Source organism: Tenebrio molitor, chromosome 4 (genome assembly GCF_963966145.1).
Source record: "Tenebrio molitor chromosome 4, icTenMoli1.1, whole genome shotgun sequence".
Lineage (NCBI taxonomy): Eukaryota > Metazoa > Arthropoda > Insecta > Coleoptera > Tenebrionidae > Tenebrio > Tenebrio molitor.
The window spans coordinates 11,465,544-11,493,523 of record NC_091049.1 but is presented as its reverse complement, the minus strand read 5'-3'; the positions used below and the strand labels follow the sequence as shown (position 1 = coordinate 11,493,523).

Here is a 27,980-nt window from a genome sequence, read left to right as displayed (position 1 = left end):
TCAAGTGTATAAATAAGAATACAACCTACAAATTTTAAATACAACTACAAAAAATCACGTGCATTTACAGAACAGAAATTAGCCGGTCAGCGTATTTATTATAATTATTCTATTGTCTACATACTAAAATTTGTTGCTGACAGCCATCAGTGACAGTCAATAATTTAATATGCCGATTATTAACGAATAGAGGTATTTTCATATTTTGGTGGCGGAAACAAAAGATTGAGAAATGTCACAAAAATGTATTGTCAGTGTCAAATTTGTCATAAACGCCGTAAAAAGGAATGTCGAGGTAAATTTAAACTTTCGCTAAATTGATTGAAAAAATAAATTCTAGGGGAACCAATTTTTGTCAGTGGTTCAAAAGGAAAAGTTATTCTCATATAATCAAACGTATTACAAATTTTGTATCTAGTTCGACGATGAATAACTTTCTTATTGCCAGTTTGCTGCATTTCTGTCGAAATCACGAACGTCTTTGAGAAATTTGACACTGACAATACAAATTTGTGACATTTCTCAGTCTTTTGTTTCCGCCATCAAATATGAAAATATCTCTACTTTGACTTCAAAAATGGTGGAATTACAACAAAAATGCTACAACTAGATAGACTTCCTGGAGAATCAGCAGAAATAATCTCAAATTATTTACTAAAAGTAAAGATGATATTACAAGATAATTTAAAAGACGGTTTAGGGTCGGAACACTATAAAGAGCAAATGATGAACTGTTACATGAAGTGTTACGATTATCTTGACTTATGGACTGAACAGTTTAACTACTTGGAAGATTTTCAATGGATGGGATTAATTCAAGAACCTCTATGGGAAAACGTTGAAGAGTATATACAGTTTTTAAACTCCACAAGTATTAGTATTGATGATACAATGTTCCAAAAAAATGGCTTATGAAAAATGGTGTCAATAGTTCAGTCAAACGGACAATACGGCATTTTACTCCCAACTCTTAGTAATTTGCCAATATTTTTTTGCAATTCCTGGGCAGAATGCAAATGTAGACTAGTTATTTTTGTATTAAGTGCGCAAAATGATTGTTTTTTGTTGGCGCATGAGAAAGAGTTTTTGGTCGAGACCGTCAGCTCCAGACTTCAAACTCATTTGAATGGGCCAACAAAACAATCATCATGCGCACGAAAGACAAACACTATTTTTTCTACAACCGCTTTTTAAACCTTTGCTAATAAAATTCATACTTACTACCGTATGTTTCAAAAAATTTCTGGTCAAGTAGGTCCTGCAAAACAAAAGCATTAAAAACGTATGGCGCAGCTTGTCAAATAATAACTGAACTGTCAAAAACGTAATTGCCGTAATAATTTTGCTTGCAAAATGTTATCTATGAGAATGATTTTCACTCCTGAACAACAGAAATTCAAGATTGAACCTTATTTTTCCAATGGTTACACACTTCACACATTTCGAGAAAGTGACAGTGTTCAGCAGAAGTGCTCAACCGAACGTTCGTATTGAAGAAAATATTGAGACTGTCAAATGGAAGACGAACCCCAATTATCTCTCAGGCAACTGTCGCAGCAGACTGAGTTATCAGTGTCAATTTGTCAAAGGATTGTTCGAAAGGATCTTGAAGATTCAGTAACAACTGAAAGATACCGGAACAACATTCTTGATGTTTTCACAATCAACTCCAACTGGCTCAAGGGAATTTTCAATAAGACGGGGCTACAGCACGCGAGACTCTTCGTTATTTGTGGCAATTTTTTGCACCTATGCGGCTTGATAAAGAGGAGTCTTCCAATGTGCATCGAAGCTCAAGGCTATCATTTTTAACACTTGCTCTAGAGTAATTTTAAACACATTATTGTTAATTGTTGTTTATTTATTTATTGTTGTTACATTACTTGTTTACATATATTGCCCGGGTTTATTGGCTTTTGTTGATGTTGTTGCGCGGCCGTGCCGGGTACATAACCTAACTTTAATCCGAACCGAAGCAAATAAGAGATCGTCTGCGCCTCCGCGGTACTGCAATATGAAATCTTGGCGCCAACGCCAAAGGCCAACCCCAATTCTCGTAGAATCGTGGGGGAAAAGAACCGTTCTCAAGCTTTTTTAGAAATTGCCATTTTATGACAGTTCATTCAAAACAATTATTGTGATAAACACATTTCCACCTGAATATTCAAGTTACGCCATACGTTTTTAATGCTTTTGTTTTTCATAACCTACTTGACCAGAAATTTTTTGAAACATACGGTACAAAACGATCAGACATTCAAGTTGCCCACTTGCGCTGGTTACTTGGTTAGGAATTTTTGTAAAATTTTCCTTGGGTGTTTTAATATTGATTGCATCATCAATTTGAATCCGGTAGGTGAGTTATAACAATATCAGAGCCGGAAAGTGTCACTTAATAACACCTACCGGACTGTTTTCCTTTTATACATCAAATCTGACATTGAAAAGTGAAAAAGTCAAAAAATATTCGATGTAAAAAAAACAAGAGCAACGGCCGTTGCCACAGGAAAAAAGGTGATGCTATTTTCACAATATAATGTGATTTTTTAATTTTTAAAATAAAATAATGATGCACAAGAGACTTCCAGTATGAAATAAAATACATTACGATATACATCCGGTAGTACTTGTAACAGGTACTCGTTTAGACATTCTTGAGTTCTTGACTCGGCTCCTAACGTTGCCTCGGCCATAATGTCTAACTCGTACTGTTACAGATTACTTCGGAAAAGGTATTTCAATTTACTTTTTTTGTTATAATTTTCAGATTGTAGTGCAGGTATAATAAAAAATGGCGTATGATACACGTTCATAAGGGCCTTTAAAGCAGTTGCGACGTTAAAAGCACTCCGCTACGCGTCGTGCTCTTAAACTCGTCGCGCGTGCAATAAAGGCTTCCTTATAAACTTGTATCATAATATACTATTTTTCACTGTTTCCGAAGTAATCTGTGTCATTAATCGTTTATATAGAAATGGTTAATTGTTGTTGATTCGTTGTTATCATAATTTGTGTATTAATGTCTATTTATCATTGTTCAACATATAGGTGAATTTGTTATTACCTAAGCAACCCTTAAAGCTTTAGTGTTTTAAAGACCCTTTTTCGCACGCATTTTAGTGTCAAAAACAGGGAGTATGATTCAGGTATAATAAAAAAATATTAAAACATCCAAGGAAACTTTTTGACAACTATTTCTGATCTATCAAAAAATGACATACTTTGCGATTTGATAATGATGCATAAATGTAGCGTTTTTTTGACGGTTGTAAAAAAAGAATTTTTTCTATGATTAATTCACAATGGACTAAGGAAAAAAATAAACTGAAACTGTCAACTGTGAAAGCAATTTTATCTGTAATAAGTATATACTGGGTGCCCCAAAATTCGCGGAACAACTCAATGAGGCAATGTCAACTCATGTTAGAAGATAACGAGAAAAATAATAAAAAAATTCTATACCTCTTAGATTTGAAGATATGGGGGCTCAAAATGTGCAGCTTTGATCTCATTTATTTTAAATATTAAAAAAGATTTGGACTATTTGTCTTTTACTACCCAGTGGCCTAATAATTCTGAACGATTGTGATCAGGTTTGCAATTATTTTCTGCATTATTTCCAGCATTTTCAAGTAGTAATTTTATATTCGTTTTACCTAAAATAGCGTACGGCAACATGGCTGATTTTTCCCTCTCATTTCCATGGATACAACAAAAATGAAATATTTGCAGACTATTGGGATGCACAGAATGTTTTTAAATGTAGCCACATTTAGTGTAACGAAAAGGTCTATATCTTCCACAAAAAAGAAGATTGATTTTTTAAATATTTTTACCTGCTATATTAATGATTACTTAACCCTGGAACGGTACCCGGGGTACTGGAGTACCCCACGATTTTTTTAAAGTTGTGCTACGTTTTAATTAATGGCAGCAGCTATTTGAAACTCCTCATATTTTCACTACATAAACTAACTTAAATTTATAACGCATAGTTGTCATCCTAGCAGGTGTTGTTTTTTTTGCTCAGGTATTCTGGGGTACATATGTACCCCAGGGTACCAAAATAAGAGTGGTATAAAATTGTTGAAAACTAGGACATTTGTGCTAAATTTCATTTTTATGGTAGCACATTTCAATGTATAGCTAACCAATTTGTATTATTTAGCATGGCTAATCTTTCTAATGATAATAATCGCGTAAGAAAAAGAAGCGCTAGATTTTTCGAATTTTTATAACTTGCTTGACACCGTTGAAATTTGATCCATATGGTGCTGTTTTCTAATCCTAATACACCAGGAAAGGAAGAGTTCCCAAATACATAGAAGATCTTCCCTAAAAAATTTTCGATAGATCTAATCACACTCACATGACTGCGAGTCTTGAAACGTCGAATTTGCCGTCTCACCTTCGCGAAATTATCAGACGAATTCTAAAACTGAACTACCTGAGGAAGCCCCAAATTCTGCTCAACAATCCTCTGTTTGGTGTACACTTTGTCCCAGGACCAAAACCGAAAAACTGGGACTCGGTGCAACACTAGCAATCAGTTTAACTGTATACAACACCACAAAAAGGTGTGCCCAAATTACTGATTTTTTCAAATTATATACATATAATTTTTGTTGTTGTGTTAATTAAGGATGATATTTCACTCTCCCTTGTTAAATATTTTAATAAATCTAATTTCAGTTGGAAAATATAATTTTTTTAATTGGGGTACATTTGTACCCCAGGGTACCGTTTATGGAGTTTTTTTGATGGGTACCGTTCCAGGGTTAACAACGTACTACTACGTTGGTCCGCGAATTTTGGGGCACCCAGTAATTGTAGGCACGTTTCTTGTCATAACACTCATTACATTTAGAAAATCTATTTCGAGCAAAAAAATGTTTTTTTTGTTCGACACTGTCAGAATTTGAGAATTTTCTCCTGTGTGAATGGATTTTGATAAATGTCACAACTTGTCAAAACGAAACGTCAAGCTAATTTTAAAGATTTTAAGCGATTTGGAGCCTTTAAGGGGCTCGTTGAACAAAAAAACGTTGTATTCAACTCGTTCGTGTGTAAATTGGGAAACGAGCGTTTTAAAGGCCCACGAGTGCCAAAAAAGGCCCAATTTACACACGAACTCATTAAATAAACTATTTTCTATAACTGACTCAAAAAATTGGTATTCACAAGTGGGTCATTTTCTTACATAGATTTTTTTTTACATTGTTATACTATAGTAACTAATGTAGGTAGATTTCGGTGGCGAAACGGTCGGAGGTGAAACGGTGCGGGGGCGAAAAATCCCGGGACGAAACGGCAGGGGCCAAACAGTGGGGGCTAAACGACAGGGGCGAAACGTCACATAACCGACTTTGTCATCATAAATCACAATTGACTTTTAATCTCATTCGGTATTACTCTTCTGAAGAACTGCTCGAAGAAAATTCTGATTTTTAATATTTATCAGATTTTCTAACTTTTTCCAGAAAAGCTCTATCACCTTACTTTTTCGAAAAAATCTTTACAAGAAACGTGCCTACAATTATATACTACGGTTATGTAGTATATGTAGTAAATAACAGAAGGACCTGATCCTTCCGGCCAGATACTTTACTGAAGCAGGTGTACCCGAAGTTAGAATTGAAAATACTGAGTTCCTGGGTGTAAGTGATTAAACAAATGAAGTGTCTAACAGAAGTATTTAAAAGTTAAAGCCTGTTATAATTCAGTTTTTTACTAACATTATTGTTTTTTAAATAACAGGAGAATATTTGATAGAACAGCCAAGCGAAGTACCAGTTGAAGTGACACCAACTAATCCTTCTATGTTTGTAAGTTTAGTAAACATTACTAGTAGGTACTAAATTAAATCACAACTAACAATTTTACAGAAGATCAAATCTAATTTAAAAAGAAAAAAGAAAATTCAACAATTATAGAAATAGCTAACTGAACCCCGAAGTAGAATTTCTCTCCTACTAGTTAATAATTTTTCATTATTAACCAGTGGTTAATAATGAACAGCCGTCACCTAGCAACGAAAGATTTTCTTTAATTTCATTGGTTAACGTAGACAGACGATTTTCAATTTTCATAGCAACCGTTGAAAAATGAGAACTCGGATCGTCGCATCGGACAAAATGATTTAATTAATAATTATTATTAGAAAGGGTTTTAACGTATCTAGTAGTGAAAAAAAATAATATATATACCACGGTAGACAAGGCAATTTTAAGCCTCGCTTCTTTATTCCCCTCGAAGCTTCGCTTCTCTGGGAATAAACTACCTCGGCTTAAAAAAATGTCTTCTCTACCTTGGTGTATAATTACTATTAGTTTCATTATTCATTAGTTTCTAACAGGAAAATATCTTGCTACTATTCTTCTGCGAAGAACTAGCACCTTCCTGATGCCAATTGCCATTCTTGGCTTAATTTTATCAACATGTGGGACAGGCAGATGTGATATTTGATCATTCTCTGGCAGTGGAACGTTATAAGCCCTACGGAAATGCCTTGTTACTAGTTCACTAACCTCACAAATGCACCTGCTTATACTCGGCTGACTTTGAGCAACCAAGTATCCATGCCCTATCCCTACTTGATAACTTCCTTTCCCAAAGAGAAACAATGAACGTGATTCCGTCATTAAAGGTGTTAGAATCTCAATTAATTCATTACAGCAGATTTTACTAAGACGAAATAATGTTAAAAAGCGTTCGTCAGGTAAGAATCCTATTTGCTTGCCTACAAAAAATGAACCAAAAAAGTACTTATTTTTTATTTGCCAACAATTTTACTGGCTACTATCTGACATCCCATTAAAATATGAAAATTAGATGTCACTTTTAACGGGTGTCTGTAAAAATTTAATGGACTTTCGATTTACAGAATAGATTTTTTTTAATGGTACCATTAATTTTTACTGCATTGGTACATGGCGGACAATTAATTTAAGTGGCAAATTTCTGACATTTCAAAAAAGTCAATCCAAGCGACCATTTATTGTCATTATGACTGATGTGTTAGTTTGTCAAACTGAAGGTTTTCAAGCTGTTTGGCATTTTCTTCGCCCTTTTCGTAACTTACAGATCATGACACACTACCATAACTGATTTGTAGTACGCATTTCATTCTGGTGCACGCTTCTTCATTTGAAAAAAGATGACGGCAAATTTATTGTCTGTAAAAAATGTTTCTAGAAACTCTTGGATTAAAAGAAAAGATGGTTTAGTCTTGGACTAAAAAAAGCCAACTGGGAATTGTAGAAAACACATTAAGAACCGAAAATAACACAGTACTTTGTCCAAGTACAACAAAAACAGCGTACTTAAAAAAAAAATTAAAGTTTACCTAGGCAACCTTCACATTAATGCACGAATGACACATCTAAAGTGTACACTTCTATTCAAAAAAAAAAGCGTACACGTATTAAGGGCTACTGTAACAATTACTACTGGGACAATTAATTTAATCGTTTCCAAGAAAACGTATTACTGACATTTTGTATGTCAAATGTGTGAAAATTGCTTTTATAAACTCTATAAATCTTTAAATTGTAGTAGTTAAATTGCTGAGAGTTGCCTTTTTCTATAAATTTATTAATAAAAGTTTGAGTTGTGTTTGTAGTATTTGGTAATGCTTGCCTAAAGGCAAAAGATTTACACACTTTAAAATCTCTGAAAAAGACATCGATAAAATCCAGCAATCAGCAGATGTTTAGTTTCAGGTTTCTAAGTAACAACAATTAAAAGATAGGTTTACAAAATGACAATTTAGCCAAAATTGGGCTCACTACTTGTACGCTTTTTTTCTGAATAGAGCTATAACTCGAACAAAGTTTTAGATCCAAAGTACAGCTTTATGAATGCTACAAGCAAAAATGCCAACAGGACAACGTGGTGCCTTATGCTGTCTTTCTATTTAACAGTATGTTTGACGATATGAAATTATCAATATTCAATCCGAGAAAAAACGACGGCGATATTTGTCACTCTTATAAAATTAATCAAATTTCAGAGGAAGAATATAGAACTCACATTTTGAATAAAGACAAAGCGAGAGACGAAAAAAACAAGGATAAAGAAGAAGCTGTGAAGAACCTAAATTATACTTTCACGATGGATACTCAAGCTGTGAAATTATGTCCAGTTTTAAATGTCAGCGCTGCATACAATAAAACAAAACTTCAAGTTCACAACTTCACAATATTTAATTTGGCTACACATCAGTGCAGGAACTATTTTGAACATGCGACACACGCCGAAAGGTTGACTTAACATTACCCACAACAAAATTAGGGACCAAACTGAAGGCGATCTCAGTGCTTCAGTATTCGTCACTTCCATAATCAAAAATTTAAAGGAAAAATGTTTAACTCAAAAGCGACCGATTATTCTTTATTCTGACGGCTGTGGGTACCAAAATCGGAACAAGGTACTTTCTGTACTTTCTTTGTTACATTTTTCTGCAAAATATAATATCGAAATTGAACAAAAGTATTTAGAAAAAGGGCACACCAGGGATGGGAATTTACGCGTAGCAAACGTTTTTTACTGTTAGATGTAAAATATGTAAAAAACGTAAAATACGTAGAAAATGGAAAATATTGTGTTTTTGAGGTTGTTATATTATTTATTATAGTTAATCTTACTAACCTAAATATCTTAAAACGAATAAAATTTTTTATTACGGTCATTACTTATAATAATTAATTAAGAAAATGTCTAGGCCAAGAAGCATTTAGAATTTGAATACATAGAGAATGAGAACAAATATGAAGTTGTTTGCAATGTATGCAAGAAAACTCTTAGAAATACAGCCCCCAAATACTCCGGCCCGTACACCGTCATGAAAGTCCTCTCTCCAGTGGTGTACAACCTCCGATCCCCTTCCGGACAGAAGATCCTCAGAGCTCACATCAAAGACCTGAAACCCTACCGAATGACCGAACCCCCGACTGACTGTGCCAACATTTCCAGGATGCCGGACCCACGAGCCCCACCGGCGCCAGCGGACTTGCCCAGTGCCAAGCAGCAACTGCGTCGCCGACAGGCCGGCCGGGCTGAGCTGGCCCAAGCCGCCCGACGGGCCGCCCACCAGCTGCTGCAACGGTTCAGAAGGGCGCCGCAGACTCCCCAGAATGGGAAGAGAAGGACACGGAACCCCAAGGATGTCCGGAACCCACCCGCTCTCCCACGGACAGGCCCAACTGCCAGCGGGGAAAACCCCCTGCTCCCGCAGACCCGACCAGCCGCCTCCATCTGCTGGACCGACGGATCGGACAGGCGGGCGCTCCCTCGGCTGACAGGGGTATCACGGTGGCCTGGGACTCCAATGGACCTCACCGTCCGCAGCCGACAACGTGATCCAACGTCGCCGCTGCCTCCGCTACCGCTGCCCCGTGTTCCCGACAGGAGCCACTCACCCGACGACAGCACGCCACCGATCTCGACACCGACCGGCCCGCCGGAAGCACCGCCTACGGGCAGTACGGGCAGCCCGCCCGAACACACCCTGCAGCCGGCAGACCACCCGCCGGGAACGACCACCACCCCGACGGCAACAACGGTAGCGGGCATCACAGCGCTACCGCGCCAGGCGTGTCTCTCGCCCGCCGCTCCGCCCACACAAACAGCCGATCCGCAGGGAGACCGGCCATGTCCAGGAGGGACGCCCCCCGACGCCGGAAGGTGAAGCGAACCCGCACAGGGAAACGCGTCCGCCAATATGTTCGGCCCGAAGGGACACCTCCGGCCTGGGAACCGTAACTGACCCCCGAACTGTACCACGTTTGTCCGACCGCCAACCGACCGCCGATCCCGCTCCGCTACGCCGTGACCAATCCCCAAACCCCCCGGACCTTACCAGGTGTGCGCCACTCAACCCCGGGCCCGGGAACACATCCGCCGGACCGCCACCACCCCCCACAATGAACCTCCCAGACCGACAGCACAACTAACGACTACACTCGTCTATCCGCAGGTACCTCCGTCGCCCAACAGAGTCCGCACCATGGACCACCTGCTGGACTTAGAGTGGACGGTGGTGGACGAGATGGACGTCGCCCTCGCCGGAGTGGAGAGTCCGGACCCCAGCCCGGCAGCCCAGCCGTCCGTCCTCCGACCGACCATACCGACCGGACAGCCCCCGTCGGGAACACCCCAGCACGGAAGCCCCCACGAGAAGCCCCGGGAACCACGGCCAGCAGCCGCAACGCAGCCGATGACACCGCCCCAGCCCAAACTCCAGCACCGGCCCAAATCAATACCAAGGACACGCCCGAGGAAGTCTGCGACGGAGTGGAGCACGAGGAATGGGTGGAGGACAACCCGTACGGACGCGAGGGAACCCCGGCCTTCCCGCTTTCTCCCTCCGTCCTGGCCCGTTCCTTCCCGCTGTGAGGGAACCCCGGCCATCGCGCTTTCCTTCCACCCCTCGCTCTTTCGCTCCGAACAGGAAGAGCCCGCAGCGTCCAGGTCCGACCGGAAAGACAGTAAGTGTCAAGCCGCGCTCCCCTCGAAACCTGCCCGGAACGCTCCTCCAGGTCACGGACACCGTCCCCGAAGGGTTCCGGCGCCAACACCCCCTTTTGTACATATTGTAAGTAAAGGCCCGCCTGTTGCGACACCTGCTTGTTTTGCTACCCCCTTTCCGCGCCCTGACAGCCGACCCCCGACACCGTACGCTCCGCGAACGACCCGAACGGCGTCAAATCCCGTGACGTCACTACCGCAAGTGATCGTCACAACATTGGTCCCAGCAGAGTGAAGTATACGATGCGCATTTTTGATTAATTGAAATTCATTAATTATTTTTTTCAAAACTATCGACATTTGCGAAATTTTCAATTCACTTGTAGCGCCGTGCGGTACCCCATTTCGAATCTAGCGCTACTCCTACCCCCACACGGAGTGACGAGGAAGAAAAAACTCTCTCGTCTCTCGTCGATGAACGAAGAAGCTCTCTCTCGTGCTGTTAGTGATAAGGTTTGGGATTGTTAAAACGCAATAGTCTCTAAGTGCCTATTTTATATTTTTGTGATTGCTAGAACTCAATAAATATAAGTGTGATTGCCAAACGCAATATTGGTGACCCCGACGTGATCACACAGACATCTAGCAACGCCAAAATGCCGGGCGGAAGTGACGCGAACGAGCCCCAAGTCGCCGCCTCGCAGCTGACGCTACCTCCGTGCTGGACGCATAAGCCGGAGCTTTGGTTCGCCATGGTGGAGGCCAAATTCAACCTGGCGACACCCAAAATCACAAAAGAGGACACGAAGTTCAGCCATGTGGTCGCCGCGCTCGGTCCAGACCTCGCCGGAGAAGTAGCCGACCTCATACTCAAACCGGATGCGGACGCCCCGTACAACAAGTTGAAAGCCGAGATTTTGAGCAGGACGACGCTAACGGAGACCCAGAAGCTGAAGCAACTCCTATCAGGACAGGAGTTGGGCACCCGGAAACCCTCGCAACTTCTCAGGCACATGAGGACCCTGGTGACGGACACGCAGTACGTGAACGAATCTGTTTTGCGGGAGTTGTTCCTGCAGCAAATGCCCAGCAGCATACAACCCATCCTCGTAGCGGTGACGGGGATCGATCTCGACCAGGTAGCTATGGTGGCGGACAAAATCCTGGAAGCCACCCTGACGGCCGCCATTGCAGCCACCACACGCAATACGTCGTCCACCCCGCAAGGCCAGTCCACATCAACGTCAGAGGGCGCCACTCTAGGGGCGGTCATGCGGAGGTTGGAGAAGATGGAGCACCAATTGAAGCAGCTAGGAACCAACGTCACGAGCGGGAACGAAGCAGAGGGCGCAGCCAAAGTCGCAGCCGAGGAGCCCCCGACACGGACACGGGCAACTACTGCTGGTATCACTACAAATTCGGAGACCGAGCACGGCAATGCAAGGACCCCTGCGCGTATCCAAAAAAACGCCACATCGGGGCAGGAGTAAAGTCAGCTCCTGCCGCACGATGTACAGCTCGTCGCCTCTATGTAAGTGACAAACAGTCAAAGATACATTTTTTGGTGGATACGGGGGCGGATTTCAGCATTTTGCCCGCGAAGTTCAGAGACCACAAACGTTACGTTCCGCGTTTCAACCTGCAAACGGCAAGCGGATCCAGTATTAAAGTGCTAGGTGAAAGACTGCTTCGTCTGAATATCGGGTTAAGACGAGAATTCACGTGGACGTTTTTAATCGCAGACGTGACGGACGCCATCCTCGGAGCAGACTTTTTAGACAATTTCAAATTAATAGTGGACATCAGTGGTAAAAGGTTAATCAACTCGGAAACGTGGCTAGCAGTGCAGTGCCCCCTGAAACAAACAAACCCACAGACAATACGGGCAGTGTTTACAAACGCAGCTGACGCGTACCAACAACTGCTGCGGCAGTTCCCCAACGTACTCAGGTCGTCAAACGTGCCAACCGAACCGCATCACACAGTCCTGCATTACATTGAAACAAAAGGTCCTCCAGCACACCATAGACCGAGGAGGTTGCCCCGGAGAAATATCAGCTGGCCAAAAAAGAATTTGAGAATCTCCAACGACAGGGCATCATCAAACCTTCCTCATCGCCGCGGGCTAGCCCACTCCACTTGGTGCAGAAAGCTGACAAAACTTGGAGAGCATGTGGAGATTTCCGGACGCTCAACGCCCAAACTGTACCTGATCGGTACCCGATCCCGCACATACAAGACTTCAGCCAACACCTCCGAGGCAGAACCATTTTCTCCACCATCGATCTGGTAAGAGCCTATTACCAAATTCCGGTTAACCCAGCCGACCAACCAAAAACAGCAGTAACTACACCATTCGGGTTATTTGAGTTTACCCGTACACCATTTGGTTTCCGGAACGCAGCCCAGACGTTCCAAAGGTTTATGAATGAACTGTTTCAGGGATTAGATTTTGTGTACGTCTACGTAGACGACATTTTAGTAGCGTCCCACACAGAAGAAGAACACTTCCGTCATCTCAAACAAGTACTAGAAAGACTTCATCGCCATAACGTGGTAATAAATCCAAAAAAATGCACTTTTGGGGCCGCAGAGATCAGCTTCTTGGGGGTCAAGGTCACGTCAGAAGGAGTAGAACCATTACCAGACAAGGTCGAGGCCATCTGCAACTTGACGTTCCCAACGACATCGAAACAATTGCAACGTTTCTTGGGCATGGTGAATTACTATCGGAGGTGGATCCCACAACCAGCAAAAACCCAAGCACCCTTAAACGCTCTCCTGAACGGCTGTACACGACGAGAGGTCCCGATCGAACCAACGGAAGAGACAAAAACAGCTTTTGAGAAGTGCAAAGAGGATTTGATGCAAGCAGCCAGGTTAACATACCCCAGCCACAGCAACCCTCTCAGCATCGCGACAGACGCTTCAGACTGGGCAATCGGCGGAGTACTGCAACAGCTCGAAGAGGGACAGCAAAAGCCAATAGCATTCTTCTCAAGGAAGCTCACCGGTACCGAAAAAAAGTACAGCGCCTACGATCGAGAACTTTTGGCGATTTATCAAACCATATTACACTTCCGACACTTCCTAGAGGGTCGCAATTTCACAATCTTCAGTGACCAAAAACCCTTAATTTATGCATTTCAGAAAAAACCAGACCAGTGTACTCCACGACAAGCTAGACAGCTGGATGTAATCTCCCAATTCTCCACGAACATCAGGCACATCAAGGGGGAAGACAACACTCCGGCGGACACGTTGTCGAGAATACAAGCAGTCCAATCATGCAACTTCACCGGGGATGCATTAATAATAATAATAATAATAATAATAATAATATAATATATTTCCCAACAGACCATACGGTCCATAAAAAGGATACACAAATCTATCATACATCGTATCAGAAAATATAAAAGAAAAAATACTAAAAAGAAAAATACTAAAAAAGAAAACCCTACCAGAAACAAGATAAAAACAATAATACACTAATAACTTAATTGCTATACATAAGTAGGCAGCTACAGTTAATTATGATGATGAGTTAACATCAAAAACATGTTAAATTGAGGCGCACACATGAAGGGCGTTTTTACAAAACGTATGAAAGCATCTGTAATTTGTAATAAAAATGTCAACCGCATACGAGATGTCATTGTAGTTGCGGCACATATTATTCAAAGGTGAGTGAAAATGCTGATTGGTCCTACAGTGTTCTATGCTAAATGTTATAGGGTGCCTCGCATTTAAGCGAGGTACACGGAAGAGAATGTCATTAAGAAGTTGAGTACAAACAATTCGACCATGTACTAATTTATACAAGAACAGAATGCTAGCTAATTTTCTTCTTAGGTCTAGAGAACAAAAGTTGAACTGGTCTAGTAATACATTAGTTGCAATGTGTCTTTCTGGGTACCTACGAAACCTAATGTAAAATAAATACTTACAAAATCTCCTTTGGATACGTTCCAACAACAATATGTGTACATTGTAATATGGTTGCCAAACGATAGAACAGTATTCAAGTTTGGATCTTATATAACTATTAAACAGGGTTATAAGAGAGTCTGTACTTTTAAAGCTATTAGTGTTTCTAACGATAAACCCTAACATCTTTGTTGCATGAGCGCAGATATACTGAATTTGGGGTACAAATGTTAGCTTAGAATCAATGATCACCCCTAGGTCTTTATATTGGGTTGCCTGTTCAATTAACGTACCATTTAGGGTATAGTTAAAATTAATAACATTCTCAATTCTTAAGCACCTTAGCAACTTACATTTACTTACATTAATACTCTGTTTATTAATGGAACACCACGTGTTAAAATTATTTAAGTCCTCCTGTAAATCACAACAATCATTTTCCGAATATATTATATTTACAATCTTGAGGTCATCAGCATAAACAAATACTGGACATTTAAACTGGAACAACACATCGTTAAAGTATATGATGAAAAGTAAGGGACCCAGGTTAGATCCCTGGGTCACACCACTAGATGCTATATATTGACCTGATCGATAACCACCACATTCAACATATTGTTTCCTGTCAGATAAGAATGACGCAAATAATTTGACTAAGTTGTCGCACAATCCAAAAGAAATTAGTTTACCTAAGAGAATACTATGATTTACAACATCAAACGCCTTACTTAAATCTGTATATACAATATCAACTTGTTGTTTATTATGAAGGGCGGTAGATACATATTGAACGAATTGACAGAGGTTAGTAGCAGTTGATTTATTCTGAACGAATCCATGTTGACTATCGTGGATGTAGTTGCGGATGTGACTTTGCAAATTTTTGGCAACAATAGACTCGAACACTTTTGCAAAGTTAGGAATCAGTGCTACAGGTCTAAAATTTTCAATGCAACTGCGATCACCTGATTTAAAAACAGGCACCACTCTCGAAATCTTCCACTCCTCAGGAAATACTGCTTGCTGGATGATTAAATTGAAGATATGACACAGTGGTTCTGATAGACAACTCGCGCAATCTTTTACAAGAAATGCTGGAACGTTATCGGGTCCCATGGTAAAATCAGATTTCAGTTTTTTGATTGCACTAAAAAGTATCACAGTTATCTATCACAAAATTGTGCATAACATTACCTATATCACAGACAGTTTCAGAGATCAGAGTATTATCACAGTATTAGCTGAAGCACAAGAGCATGACGAACAACTCCAGGGCCTAAAAACAGAAGGCAAGTTCACCTTTGTACAGTTGCCCATTCCGCTGTCAGAGAAAATCCTCTGGTACGAAACGACACATGGAAACCGCCTCTATGTACCTAGACCATTCAGACGACTCGTCTTCGACAAGGTACACAACTTGGCTCATCCGGGGGTCAGGAGTATGACGAAACAAATCACCAAAAATTACTTTTGGCCAAATATGAAGAGAGACACCGCATCCTGGGTAAAGACATGCCTTCAGTGTCAGAGGTCCAAGATCCAGCGCCACACAAAAACCCCAATCGGCACCTTCAGTCAACCAGATGCACGCTTCAGCCATGTACACCTAGACATTGTCGGTCCTCTCACTCACTCAAATGGAAAAGAGTACCTACTGACGATGGTGGACCGGTTCACGAGATGGCCAGAAGCAGTGGCGATCAGCGACATAAGCGCCGAAACGTGCGCCAGGGCATTCATCATCCTCTTGGTCGGAAGCGCTGCCCCTGGTACTGCTAGGTCTCCGGACAACAGTCAAAGAAGACCTCGAAGCTTCACCAGCCGACCTGGTCTACGGCACTCCATTGCGATTACCAGGAGACATGATCCGAACCAGCACGCCCGCTTCCATGGACAACCAAGCACCAACACCCCACTTTGTAGAGGAACTGAGGTCGAAGATGAACGCGATCCCCTATACGGCTTCACAAACACACGGCGAGCACCCAGTTTACCTCCCGAAAGACCTGCAGCAAGCCAAATACGTATTCGTCCGAGTCGACGCCGTGAGGAAGCCATTACAGCCCCCTTACGACGGCCCATACAAAGTGTTGGCAAGGAACCCTAAATATTTTTCGTTGCAGATCAAAAACAAACGCAGTAACGTCTCAATAGACAGGTTGAAGCCGGCGTATCTGGAAACAACAACCGAGAACCTGCCAGGGGACAAAAGCGTGAGCTGTCAAGGATCGACCAGTTCCGGCAGTACCGACCATGGGACCAACGCAAAGCGGACAAGATCAAACAATTCCCCAGACTACGCGCTGAGGAATCGCACAACACGGTCAGGTCGTCATGTGAAATTTCCGACACGATTCGGGGACATGGTGCAAGTGTACTGATAGCGAGCGTTGCTTTTATGTTACCTTCTCCGTTTCTATCATTTGTCAATCTAATTGTGTAAAACTTTGTAAATATGCGTTTCTATCATTTGTCAATCTAATTGTGTAAAACTTTGTAAATATGCGTTTCTATCATTTGTCAATCTAATTTTGTAAAACTTTGTAGTTTTTCGTATTCGTATTTCGTATTCGTTCAAATAGCATTTTCACTGGGAGGGGGGTACTGTAGCGTCGTGCGGTACCCCATTTCGAATCTGGCGCTACTCCTACCCCCACACGGAGTGACGAGGAAGAAAAAACTCTCTCGTCTCTCGTCGATGAACGAAGAAGCTCTCTCTCGTGCTGTTAGTGATAAGGTTTGGGATTGTTAAAACGCAATAGTCTCTAAGTGCCTATTTTATATTTTTGTGATTGCTAGAACTCAATAAATATAAGTGTGATTGCCAAACGCAATACACTGTTGGAAGCGCTGTACTTTTTAGTATAAATATACAGAAAATCAAAATTATAGCTTCAATAGTTGAATTAACACAGCGTTAAATGTTACGAGAAACGTAGTTTTTCGGACTACACCTCAACTACGTAGTTATAAAAGCCGTTTTCAAAGTTCGGTCCAATTAAAAAAAGTTGTAGATGACCATTCCTTATGCCCCAAAATGTCCTCTACAAGATAGGATAGGTCTCATTTAATTATACCTTTCCTTTGAATCACTAATAACTAATAAATAAGAGTCATAATTGCAGTCCGATTTTACTCCACTAATGGAGCGCGCCGACATTGAAGGTCTTGTGGTGGGAGTTATTCGCTAGCGATTAACCATTTTTCACCGGTCTCTGATTATTACTGATAAAATGATTGTGCAACGCGGCCCAGGAGTGTCTTAACTAGTAGGTTTCCTTTAAATAAGTTTTGACTTCTTAAATTCTACAACGGCTTTAAATGTTGATGCCCCTACAGTAGACTTGAATCCACTTTGTGATTTTTTTAATTTGGAATAAGATGGAGTATTGGTTCAAGAATTAATTAAAATAAAACCAACGTTTGATGAAACAGAAAAAGTAAATCTAAGAAAATTAGATGTTTTAGAATTTTGGCTACATTTAAAATCCAGAGAAGATTTGTTGGAGGCAGCACAAAGAGCCTGGGACAACATAACGTCGGAGTATTGATTTTTTCTATGCCTAGAAAATGTACTGAAGTAATAAAACATAATGGCTATTCTACTTGTTATTAATAAATAATGATTATATAAAATAACTGTTAATTTGTTTCTTTACTTCTGACCACATATAAAATAAATCAATTGCTTATTTCTTAAACTACTCGTATTTTTTTTTGTAACAACTTCTTTGACTGTATCTTTCAGGTCCTTTACTACAATGTTTTTCCTAGTTTGATTTTAAATAAAACGCAGAAAAAGAAATAAAACTTGTTTTTCAAATGTTTCCTTACTTTTGGCCGCTACTATACGTACTGTTAAAAACTGCAATTTTAAGTTCATCTTTCTGCTGATCTGACTGCCTCCACTGAGTGGTGCCACGCGTATTTTGGTGTAATATTTTAACATTGAAGTGTTTTCATTTTTGCGCATGTGGGGAATTTTTGTAGACCATTTAAAATAAAAACATTGAAAATACCCAGAAGCTACCAGAAGTACCTAGACGTCAAGTAATTTTGTAAAATTGTATCTTAATATATAAAAACCTATTCACTGAAGTAGTTTTGCCATTTCCATAATTATTTTTATTATTTATCTGAATGCTTTTAGATTGTCTGATAAAAGTTGTCTGATGAAAGTTGTCTAATAAAAAACGAGAGTCGTGGTTGCGAGCATTAGGAAGGAACCCTGAAGAACAAACTTCTAAACATCATGTTATTTGCTCTGAACTTTTCACAAACGAAGATTTTTTAGAAACAGGGAAGTTAAAAGATGAAGCTGTCCCTTCTTTAAAATTAAAACCAGAAAAACCATCGTTTTTGCGAACTCCTTTACATACAAGGTTTGTACACTCTTAATAATGTGTAAATATGTGTTAATAATGTCATCAAATAATTTCATTATTTCAGCGTGGCACCTGTTGTTGAGGATTTGGGAATTATATCATAAATGAGTCAGTCTGTCAAAATTGTTGTCCATCCATAACAATAATCAATTTTATTTGTTTTTCCAGATCATCAACATCCAATCCCCTTGCTGCTATCACAAGCACTATTACTTTAGAGGAAAGTCCAAAACTAGAGAGAGCCTCTGTAAAAAGAGATAATGAAGATCGACAAACATCTTCCAGTGATTCGGTGAGATTGCAAGGAAGTCCAAAGAAAAGGAGAAGATTGTTCAGAGTGGAACATTCTTATAGGTAATTTCCAATGTTTTAATGCGTTTATACTAAGTTCACTTCACCTATTTGTTATATTTAGTTTTAGTCCTCGGAAAGTGAAATATGCTTTGATTTAAACAAAAGGTGAAACTTTTGCATTAAGAAAAAAATGAGAGTTACAAATCAAAGGATTGGACGTCTGCAAAATAAAATTAGAAGTCTTGGTGGCCTTGTTCGACATTTGAGAAACAAAAAGTTTATCAATGATGAAGCTATGGCAACAATAGAAAAGTCTTGTTCTGGGATACCTGCAGCAATAATAAACAGACTACTTTTCAATAAGCGTAAGATTTCCAGGAAAAGTTATAGCCCAGAGTTGCGGAGCTTTGCTATGACGCTAAGTTTCTATTCAACCAAGGCCTATGAGTACGTGAAAGTACCTTTAAAATGGCGTTGCCATCACTTTCATCCATAAGGAATTGGATGAGCAATGTGGAGTGTTTGCCTGGATTTTCACAAACCTCATTTAATTTGATTACCAGCAAAGCAAATGAAAATCGAGAGGCAAATAAAAATACTATATGCTCAGTTAATGAGCATATAGTATTTTTATTAACTGCTGGATGAAATTGCCATAAAAAAAGAAATAGATTTTATTGCTGGAAAAAGCTGGGGATATGTTGACTTTGGGAGTGGCATTACAGATGACAGTATTGATTGTGCTACGGAAGCTCTTTTGTTAATAATTGTTGCTGTGGATGGCAGTTGGAAATGACCGATTGGGTATTTCCTAATTAAATCATTAACTAGGGCTCCTAAAGCAAAGTTAGTGAAAGAGACTTTGGTAATACTGCACGAAGTTGGTGTGACAATCACATCTGTCACATGTGATGGACCAAATGCCAACTTCACTATGATGACTAATTTAGGTGCAGAAGTAAATGATATTAATCATTTAAAGCCATATTTCAAGGACCCAGTAAAGATGAGAATGTTTATGTAATTTTGGATGCGTGTCATATGTTGAAACTTATAAGAAATTGTTGGGCAACTCTTGAAACAATTTGTGATGAAGATGGAGGTCTAATCGTGTTTCATTTCCTAAAAAAAACTGCATGAAGTGCAAGAGCAAGAAAGGCTTCACTTTAGCAACAAACTAAAGAAAGCACACTTATAGTGACAACGGCACAAGATGAAAGTTAGTATGTGCTAGATATATCACTGCAGGTCGTTATATGTGCATTTATGTTCCAGGTGAATTTAGCTGCTCAAACTCTGAGCAAAATTGTAGCTGAATCTTCGGAGTTTTTAAGAAATAAAATACAACATCCAGAGTTTCAAAACTGTGAAGCTACAACACGGTTTTTGAATATTTTCAATAACTCTTTTGATTTATTAAACTCAAGAAATCCCTTTGGAAAAGGGTGCCACACTCCTCTCAGACCTAATAATGAAAATTATTGGAGGCCAATTCTGTTACATTCAATAGCATACTTAAAAGGGCTTAGAAACAAACAAAGTGTGCCCCTGTACCAAACACAATATAAAACTCCAATTAAAGGCTTAATAATTAGAATTATTATTGATTCTCTATTAGGTATATACGACAAATTTGTCAATACAGAAAATGCTTCTTTAAAACATCTCCTGACATACAAGTTTTTTTCAGGATCACTTGGAGTTGTTTTTTTGTAGCACTCGGTAAGTTATTAATTGTTTTTTAATGTTTATTTACCGTAACACTAAAATTCGTGTTCTAGAGCAAGAAACGGCTGGAATAATAATCCCACCGCGTTTCAATTCTACCATACGTATAAAAGATTTAGTCCAACATGACCCTGGAGCCTTAAAAGGCAAGATGAAACATCTATGTTAACACAATCACCAGCTCTTTGAATCGTGAAGTTCAAAATATATCATTAGATGATATTCACGTAATAAAAAAGTATGGGCTGGATGTGCGAGATTTGGAAATTGGGGAACATGATTATGCAATTCCTCAACCCGGTATAGGTACAAAAGCAGATTTATTGTTGAAGGGAAATAATTTACTGATAACGAAAAAATTTACATCATTTCCGCCTTCGGGTGTTAGATTTTTTTATTGAACTGTGTAATCAGGTCAAAAAAAAGTTCAATTTTAATGATAAATATTTACAATATGCTGTATATTTGACTCCTGAAGTAGCGCTATCAGGTGAGATACTAGCCATAGCAGATTTTGCTGTGTTATTTCCTAACATTGAAATTGATGTAGAGTCTGCACACACTGAGTGGCAATTATCAAGTGAAATTAAATTAAAAGACTGCAACAAACGGACTGATATTAATGCATTTTGGAAAACGGTGTCAGAACAAAAAAATGGTTGTGACAATCTCATGATTCCAAATTTAATGGTTATTGTTAAAACAATTTTTTCCTTGCCACATTCTTCAGCTGCTGCCGAGCAGTGCTTTTCACAATTGACGTTGATAAAAACATCCCTTAGAAATAAGTTATTAATAACCACCTGTGCTGCAATTTTATCTGTGAAAGATAAACTAAAAACAGTTCCAGGTGGGTCAATGGAATGGGAACCTAATAGATTAGACTTAAAATTTGATGAGCACTCGCTAAATGATATAAATACAGATGCAGACGACGATTAAGTAGGTACTATTATACCTAATTGATGAGATTTTATTTTACGTACTTAAAATTTTGAACTTAGAGAACACACTGGTAGTTGAAATTCAAAAATGTATATTATTATACTCATGTCATATCGTGAGGAAATTCCTTAAAATTGCACAGAACATAAAACACAAAAAAGTCAAAATGATGATCCGTAATAGTGTAATGTGGAGAGTCCACATGTAGTATTGCGGGCCGAAAAAGTGGGACATCAATGTCATTGTCTTGACTTTTAATGTGAAATAACCCTTATCTGATTCTAACCCTACTTTGAATTGATTGACGTTGTCATTAAGTACTGTAGGTTGTAGGGAATGATTGCAAGTAAGCACGTTTGCACATAGTGAATATTTATTTAATGCAAAGTCTCAATCAAAATCTACCTTTATCAAAAGAAGAGGGCATTTGGAAAAGGAAAATAGGAATATAAAATACGTTTGTAAACTGTCAGCTAGAATAGTGTCAGAAAAAAATGATAATAAAGCTTGAACTACATCGGATTTTTCAAAACTGACAGAAATTTGATTTCCCACTTTTTATGCTCCCAATAGTAGATACAAGCATCGTGGATACAAGATAAGATTCCCTAGGACTAGGAACAACACTGGTGATTAGTACTCACCCAGCCACTCGCACTCTTGGCTTGGAAGTTATTTGCGATTCCCACCGAAATTCCAAAGCACCGAACAAACCATATTTATTCTTAATCATTAATGGATGCCTCCAAACACGATTTCTCATTCCTTGCACATGAATTTATTCTTTAAACCACAAACACGTGCATGACATCGGACGCCGACACAACAAAACATTGGCGCATTGGCCACTGAAAAAGGTTATGTGTCCTACAAATGACCCGCAGTTTTGTTCAACGCCAGGAACGCGTTCATAAAATATTGGAGAAAATCAGGAACAGCGAGAGGGCGCTTTAAAGTGACCTTAAATAAGGTACTAGATCAACACACTATACGTAGTGTGTTGATCTAGTTACCTTAACCTTAAACGAAATATGAAAAACAAAAAACAGCTGATTTCATTATTTTGTATGTGGATTTAATTTGCCGGTAAGATTAGGGTTGCCAGACCTCATATATTTCATATGAGTTTCATATATTTGTTAAAAATCTCATAACTCATATTGAAATATCAATTTCTCATATATTTTAAATAAATATATCAAAAATTCCTAAAAGTGTCATATAACTCATATAGGTAATTATTTATAGTTTTAAACCTGGGCGGAATCTTTATGTTTTGGGGTTGTTGAGACTGTTTCAGTGGTTGGTAGCTAGTACATAACGTAGGCATGCGCGTTAGCATCTGATATTATGCATTATTGCATCATAACATTACATTCAAAGATTCAAAGTTCAAACTTCAAACAGTCTCACATGGTCTCCCACATACGGTTACGGGTAGTTTCTTTGTGGTTTTCTTTGTACCAAAGTGTTGCATTGCACGTGCATGATAGTGTGAAAAAGTTAAACAAACCATGGAGAATAACAATAACAATAGGGAACAGGAAGATCCCGATGGACCCGAGGATCCATCCTTGACTCCACCAAAAAATAAAAAAACCAAACGATACTCTTGTAATTATCATAAGGAATGGGAAAGCAGTTACCCATGGTTAACACGTTCAACAAGAATCAGTGAAAATGCCCATTGCAAAATATGTCACAAAGATTTTTCTATAAAGGGACAGGGTTTACATCAAGTAAGTTGTAAGTAATACATACAGTACGTTTGTAAAGTTCGGAATAAATTCAATAACACTGAAAGTATTAATTTCTGAGTAAAATTCTCGAAGAGGTCAATTTTGTGCATATTGTTTAGTACTTTACTTATGTTGACAGCTTTTCATCTCCTAATAATGACTTCATCAATATTTTTTTTAATGACAACCCCTACTTTTTTGTTCTTTTTCTGATAGATCTTCCTACCACTTAAACGATGAATGAAAAAGATTAGTACCTAATACCTTACATAACGATTTTTTTTTTGATAAAATGACAAATTTTACTCCAAAAAATTAAAAATTAAAAATGTTATGTAATTATGTTATCAATACACTTCAAAAATTTAATTTAATTTTTAATGTAAAAATTTTAATTGACCTCAAGAAAAAAACAAATAAACATCTAAGGTTAACAATAAAATGTTCAAATTGCTTCATGTCAACCATTTGGCATTCACCAACACTTTGTACAGTATACCTCTAGAAAATTGAGCTAGAGTTAAGCCGGCCTGAGATACACTATCGGACAAAAGTAAAGCAACTTCAAAAAAGAAAAGGAAAAAAATCAATATTTTATATTTAAATGGCAGAAATACAAACAAATTCTAATTACTTTTTAAATCCCAAGTAGGCGGCTGTCACCTGTGATAACTAATCGTTTATAATATTAACACAAAGCAATTTAAGAAACTTTATTATCGAAAGTGCACACCGTTTATGCGACAAAAATAAAGCAACACTTTAAATTTTTCGTAAAATAAAAGTCTTTCCTTGAAGTAAGAACTAAAATATTCCAATAAAGAATTAAAGCAGATGGTAATAAATGCCCATCTAGAGAGAAAAAAACAGTCTGCTATTTCGAAACAGTTTCTTTTGCCGAAATACAGTGTGTCAAAAATAATGTCTACTTACAACGAATGAGGACACTTAGACAAAATTCCAAAATCAGAAAGACCCAGAAAAACTACTATTTTAATGGATAGACGGATTAAAAGAATGTCTCAAAATGATCCATGATTACCTGCACCGCGGATTATTGCAGAAATTCCGGAAATTCTGGTTAGTCCAAGAACAATTCAACGAAGATTAATACAAGCAAAATTGTTTAGTGGACGTCCAGTGAAAAAGCCCCTTGTTTCTAGAAGAAACAGATTAGCTAGGCTTGCATTTGCACGAGAGCATATTAACTGGACCATACACGATTGGAAAAAAGTCTTATTTAGCGATGAAACTCGCTATAAAATGTACAGTTCTGACGGAATGAAACGTGTAAGACGACCAGTTAACACCAGAATACCAGATTCAATCTCAAGTACGCTACACCTATACTAGTTTCAATTTGGTTGTAGGTCGTAAAATTTTATGGTACTTTAAGTTAAAGATCTTGCGGGGCTTATAAATCCTAGTTTACCACTAGCAGGTAATATTTTAAGCAGGGTTGTATTGTACATTTGGTATATTTGCATTGTACGGCAAACGGCACGCGCCGCTTTCCAACCTTTTCAAACCCAACCATTGTGCCCGTTAATCGCTCATAATATCCAATAAAATTTTACGACCTACAACCAAATTGAAATTACAATACAATTAAACATGGAGGGGGGAGTGTTTTCTTATCGGGCTGTTTTTCGTGGAATGGAGTAGGCCCCTTGCACCGTATTGAGAGAATCATTGATAGATATTTTGTTTATCGGGACATTCTGCAAAATGTAATGCTACCATATGCAGAATGGGAAATGCCTTTGCGTTTCGTGTTTCAACATGATAACGACCCTAAACACACGACGCGACTTGTCCAGGAATGGTTTCACAATAACAATGCTGAGATTTTGCAGTGACCACCACAGTCTCCAGATCTCAACCTGATCGAAAACTTATGGGACGAGGTAGAACGTCGAATTCGCACAACTCGGTTTCCTAATACACAGGCATTGCTTGAAAAAATTAAGGAAATTTGGGCAAATCTTTCAGACAATACCATTCAAAATTTGATTTCCTCAATGCCACGGCGCTGTAGAGCGATTATAAGTAATAATGGATATTCCATTAATTATTAGAGTAGTACTATTGATAATTGTTATTTTTTAATGTTCTTTTTAATTGTTGTTTTCGATAAGTTAAATAAAATCATCTTGTATAGAAGTGTTGCTCTACTTTTGTCGCAATGATTTTTTTCAGTAATTTTTAATATTAACATTTTTGAAGCCAAACTATGCAGAAATTGTACCATTTTTGTCTGATGCATTACTTAACTTAAGAGGTGGTAATTCATTATAATTAATTTAAAAAATCTCCAAATTCTAAAAATATTTTTTAGTTACAATAGAAACAACAATTTTGTTGCTCTACTTTTGTCCAATAGTGTATGTCATTTGGTGGGGGAAATCTGCGCGGACAAATCACTTAAAATACTCAAAAAACAGCTAAATGGAAACTTTTACTCATTCACCGGTCACTGAAAAAATCAGCTGATTTTTAATCTGTTGAACACCCCTATTTTACGAAAGATGGACTCGTCCGACTGTTTTCCGTCTTCGTGTACCCCCACCAAATGACATATCTCAGGCCGGCTTAACTCTACCCTAAAACTTTATGGTTTTGACTGCAATTACTAACAAAGTACTTGGTGATCAAGGGTGCCGAGATGGTCTGTTGTTTACATTTCTTCGAAATTTATTACCTGCTAAGCCCCGAGCCCGGGGGCGTACACGGGTTTGACCACCCTACCTAACCTATTAAATCATATTAGACAATTCAAAGACAAGTAAAGTCCTCGTCTAGAAATAATCAATTTTGACTTAAATTGTAAATCATTTTACAATAGGACAGCAAACCGTCTTATAACTACCATAATACCCTCTAACTTTATTGCCCCTTTGTTGTGCAGTGCCGACTCAAGGAAGAGCAAACATCAGGTAAAGTAACAGCCCCTATTTATTTATGGAATTATTTATGGTACTTATAAGACGATTTTCTCTCCTATTGTAAAATGATTTACAATTTAAGTCAAAATTGACTATTTTTCGACGAGGATTTTACATCGCTAACATTCGAAGATTTCAAATACTGACGACCAAAAAATAATCTTAAAAATTCACTAATTTTTGATTCTCTATTTCGACATTCACTTATTAATCCTAAGGCCTAAATTTTTCTAAACCAGCATTGCGTAAAGTGAAACTTGCAACCGATAACAGTAACATTTGGCCAAACATTACCAACTGCCTTGTGTATCGCAACTTCAAAATTTGTGACCACTCGCTTAAGTTTAAAACAGTTTTGTTTAGCAACAAACAAACAAAAAAATGAAAGGTACATTATTAGTGCGATTCTGTTTCAAAATGTACCAATATTGTTATTGAACAACATTGATTTTGCATAGATGCAACCAATCAACAGCTTCATATCATAGCAACTACAAGATTGTTATATAGCAATATTGGTAAATTTTAAAACAGAATCGCACCAAATGACCATTTTTTGTAACCATAAAAAAACATTTTTGCAATATTGGAATGTGCCATCAAGGTAAATATTATCGACCTGACAAAAAAAAATAATGGTTTCATCTCTTTGGCCTTCGATCGCTACCTGGAAGATCTTAATCTCTTCGGTAGCGACCATCAGGTTAACAAAAATTAGGGATGGTGGTCAAACTCGCTGACACCCACGAGCCCACCCAGCCCCGACCAAAGCTGCCACCTATTGTTTGGTAATTGCAGTCAAAACCATAAAGTTTTAGGGTAGCTCAATTTTCTAGAGGTGTACTGTACACTGCGCTCAATAATGTCAGGGCTTATTATGGAACAAATAAGCGCGAATTCTCTGCCGAAAATCTTCTAAATGCTTTGGTCTATTAAAATAAACCTTCGATTTTAACTAAACTCACAGAATACAATTTTTTACATCTACCTATATATTTACCTACATTTACCTATTTATATTGCTAATGTATTCTACATTCCTGGATTAAATTTCTATTAAAGACAAATTATCAGAGTAAAATTTTTGTTTATAGGTGAAACAGCACCAAGACACGATACAACATAACAAAAATGTCTGTGCAGCAAAACAAAGTAATTTGATTACAAAATTCTGTAGTGGTAACCAGGAGAATATAGAGGAGAAGAATAAAATTGCCGCAATAGAGCTTGCAATAATTTACCACAATGTCATCCATAATCTATCTTACAACAGTTTGGATTGTGGGATAAAATTGTTCAAGTGTTTCATCTCAGAACCTTTTAAGAAAGTGTACTTGGGACGCACTAAAGCTGAAGCTTTGGTTGTTAATGTAATGGGACCACAAGCAAGGAACATTGTTTTAGGGGATTTGATTTCTAATAGTTTACCCTATGCAGTACTATTACGATCATAAAATTTGGGACATCAAACTTCTGTCACATTAAAAAAACTACTCTAAATTATGCTTTATTGAAACTGTCACATGAAACATGAAATTGTTGTC

General features: G+C 38.5%; 2 long non-coding RNA genes across 2 annotated transcripts in view; one reads left to right on the top strand and one right to left on the bottom strand.

Annotated features, from left to right (window-relative positions):
• LOC138128235 (uncharacterized) overlaps positions 1–22,819 on the bottom strand; it is a 37,161-nt gene extending 14,342 nt beyond the window's left edge. The window contains exon 1 of the long non-coding RNA XR_011158565.1: positions 22,397–22,819. This is a non-coding gene — a long non-coding RNA (uncharacterized lncRNA). The remainder of the gene's footprint in view (positions 1–22,396) is intronic.
• Positions 1–27,980, top strand: part of LOC138129297 (uncharacterized) — a 116,828-nt gene that overhangs the window by 67,351 nt on the left and 21,497 nt on the right. The gene's annotated exons all lie outside the window — the stretch shown is intronic.